Below are 4062 nucleotides of genomic sequence, written 5' to 3'. Positions count from 1 at the left end.
CTCAATATATCCATATGGTGACACTCCTGTAATCACATATGGTCCCCTCCACTGGGATTTTAATTTCCCGGGAAATAATCTGAGCCTAGAGTTGAACAGCAGAACTTTTTGTCCTGGCTCAAAGACTCTGGATGACAATTTCTTGTCATGCCACTTTTTTGCTTTTTCCTTATAAATTTTTGCATTTTCAAAAGCATTGAGTTTAAACTCCTCTAGCTCATTTAGCTGGAGCAATCTTTTCTCACCAGCTTACTTAGCATCCAGGTTTAGGAATCTGGTTGCCCAGTAGGCTTTATGTTCCAGTTCTACGGGCAGATGACAGGCCTTGCCATACACAAGCTGGTATGGAGAGGTTCCTATAGGAGTCTTGAATGTTGTTCTGTATGCCCACAGAGCATCATCCAAGCCCTTTGCCCAATCCTTTCTACGGGCAATTACAGTCCGTTCCATGATTCTTTTTAGCTCTCTATTAGAGACTTCAGCCTGCCCATTTGTCTGTGGATGATATGGAGTTGCTACTTTGTGGCTAATTCCATATCGGACCATGGCAGAGTAAAGCTGTTTATTGCAGAAATGGGTGCCCCCATCACTGATTAGTACTCTGGGAACACCAAATCTGCTGAAAATATGTTTCTGGAGGAACTTCAGCACAGTCTTGGTATCATTAGTGGGTGTGCCAATTGCCTCCACCCATTTAGATACGTAGTCTACTGCCACCAGAATGTAAGTATTTGAGTATGATGGTGGGAAAGGATCCATGAAGTCAATACCCCATACATCAAACAACTCAATCTCTAAGATCCCTTGTTGAGTCATGGCGTAACCATGAGGTAAGTTGCCAGCTCTTTGGCAACTGTCACAGTTACGCACAAACTCTCGGGCATCTCTATAGAGAGTAGGCCAGTAGAAACCACATTGGAGGACTTTAGTGGCTGTGCGCTCACTTCCGAAATGTCCTCCATACTGTGATCCATGGCAATGCCACAGGATCTTCTGTGCCTCCTCTTTAGGGACGCATCTGCGGATCATTCCGTCTGCACATCTCTTAAAGAGATATAGTTCATCCCACAAGTAGTATTTTACATCAGAAATTAGTTTTTTTCTTTTGCACCCTACTGTACTCTTGGGGTATGAACCTCACAGCTTTATAATTTGCAATGTCTGCAAACCATGGTGCTTCCTGAATGGCAAAGAGTTGCTCATCTGGAAAGGTCTCAGAGATTTCAGTAGAAGGGAGGGACGCCCCAGCTACTGGTTCTATCCGGGACAGGTGATCAGCTACCTGGTTCTCTGTCCCTTTTTTATCTTTTATTTCTATATCAAACTCTTGCAGAAGCAACACCCATCTTATGAGCCTGGGTTTTGAATCCTGCTTTGTGAGTAAATATTTAAGAGCAGCATGGTCAGTGTACACAATCACTTTTGATCCTACTAAATAGGATCTAAACTTGTCAATGGCATAAACCACTGCTAGCATCTCTTTTTCTGTGGTTGTGTAATTCTTCTGTGCGTCATTTAGAACACAACTGGCATAGTAAATGACGTGCAGAAGCTTGTTATGCCTTTGTCCCAACACTGCACCAATGGCATGGTCACTGGCATCACACATTAATTCGAATGGTAATGTCCAGTCAGGTGCAGAGATGACTGGTGCTGTGACCAGCTTGGCTTTTAGGGTTTCAAACGCCTGCAGACACTCTGTGTCAAACACAAATGGCGTGTCAGCAGCTAGCAGGTTGCTTAGAGGTTTTGCAATTTTTGAAAAATCCTTTATGAACCTCCTATAGAATCCTGCATGCCCCAGAAAGCTTCTGATTGGCTTAACATTGGCAGGTGGTGGTAATTTTTCAATCACCTCTACCTTGGCTTGATCCACCTCTATTCCCTTGCTTGAAATTTTGTGCCCAAGGACAATTCCTTCAGTCACCATAAAGTGACATTTTTCCCAGTTTAAGACCAGGTTAGTCTCTTGGCACCTTTTCAGGACAAGTGCTAGATGATCAAGACAGGAGCCGAATGAGTCTCCAAATACTGAGAAGTCATCCATGAAGACTTTCAGGAACTTATCTACCATATCAGAGAAGATAGAGAGCATGCACCTTTGAAAGGTTGCAGGTGCATTGCACAGACCAAAAGGCACTCTTCTGTAAGCAAATACTCCAGATGGACATGTGAATGCTATTTTCTCTTGGTCTTGAGGATCCACTGTAATTTGGTTGTAGCCTGAATAGCCATCCAAAAAGCAGTAGTATTCATGGCCTGCTAGTCTCTCTAGCATCTGGTCTATGAATGGTAAAGGAAAATGATCCTTTCTGGTGGCTGTATTGAGCCTTCTGTAGTCAATACACATACGCCAACCTGTAACTATTCTTGTGGGAACCAGTTCATTCTTTTCATTATGAACTACTGTCATGCCTCCCTTCTTGGGGACAACTTGGACAGGGCTCACCCAGGGGCTATCAGAAATAGGATAAATAATCCCAGCCTCTAGTAACTTAGTGACCTCTTTCTGCACCACCTCCTTCATGGCTGGATTTAGCCGCCTCTGTGGTTGAACCACTGGCTTAGTATCATCCTCCAATAGGATCTTGTGCATGCATCTTGCTGGGCTAATGCCCTTAAGATCACTTATGGACCACCCAAGAGCTGTCTTGTGTGTCCTTAGCACTTGAATTAGTGCTTTCTCTTCTTGTGGATTTAAAGCAGAGCTTATGATCACTGAAAAAGTGTCACCCTCTCCCATAAATGCATATTTCAGGGATGGTGGTAGTGGTTTGAGCTCGGGTTTAGGAGGTTTCTCCTCTTCCTGAGGGATTTTTAGAGGTTCTTTTATTTCCTTTTGTTCCTCCAGATCAGGCTGAACATCTTTAAAGATGTCCTCTAGCTCTGATTCAAGACTCTCAGTCATATTGATCTCTTCCACCAAAGAGTCAATAATATCAGTGTTCATACAGTCATTTGATGTGTCTAGATGCTGCATAGCTTTGACAGCATTTAACTTGAACTCATCCTCATTGACTCTCAGGGTCACTTCCCCTTTTTGTACATTAATAAGAGTTCGTCCAGTTGCTAGGAAAGGTCTTCCTAGAATGAGAGTTGCACTCTTGTGTTCCTCCATTTCCAGCACTACAAAGTCAGTGGGAACGGCAAATGGCCCAACCTTGACAATTATGTCCTCAATTATGCCTGATGGATATTTAATGGAGCCATCAGCAAGTTGAAGACATATTCGGGTTGGTTTGACTTCTTCAGTCAACCCAAGCTTTCTGATAGTAGATGCAGATATTAGGTTGATACTTGCTCTAAGGTCACATAGAGCTGTCTTAGTACAAGCACCCTCTAATGTGCATGGTATCATAAAGCTTCCTGGATCTTGAAGCTTTTCTGGTAAGCTTTTCAGAATGACTGTACTGCATTCTTTAGTGAGAAATACTTTTTCAGTTTCTCTCCAATCCTTCTTATGACTTAAGATCTCTTTCATGAACTTAGCATAAGAGGTATTTGCTCAAGTGCCTCTGCAAACGGGATCTTTATCTCAAGAGTCCTGAGATAATCTGCAAAGCGGACAAATTGTTTATCCTGTTCCGCTTGGCGGAGTTTCTGAGGATAAGGCATCTTGCCTTTATATTCTTCAACCTTAGTTGCTGCAGGTTTATTCCCTACAAAAGTGGTTGGAGAAGCCTTCTTAGAGGGGTTACTATCAGCACTTGCAGGTGTCCGATCCCTCATTGGCGTTTGAACGCCAGGATTGGGTGTAGGATGGGCGTTTAACGCCAGCTTCCCACCCTTTTCTGGTGTTTGAACGCCAGAACTGGGCAAGGAATGGGCGTTTAACGCCAACTTTTCTTCCTTTTCTGGCGTTTGAACGCCAGAATTATTCCTCTCTAGGCTCTTGCTGTCCTCAGAGGGATTTTGGGCAGTGGTTTGATTATCCTCTGTCATTTGTTCCTTTCTTGACTTTTTGCTACTTTGAACTGAATTATTCAATGTCTTCCCGCTCCTTAGTTGAACAGCTTGGCATTCTTCTGTTATCTGTTTAGATAGATGCTGTCTTGTCTGATT

This window comes from Arachis hypogaea, chromosome 11 (assembly GCF_003086295.3).
Source record: "Arachis hypogaea cultivar Tifrunner chromosome 11, arahy.Tifrunner.gnm2.J5K5, whole genome shotgun sequence".
Taxonomy (NCBI): Eukaryota; Viridiplantae; Streptophyta; class Magnoliopsida; order Fabales; family Fabaceae; genus Arachis; species Arachis hypogaea.
This window is presented reverse-complemented; position numbering follows the sequence as displayed.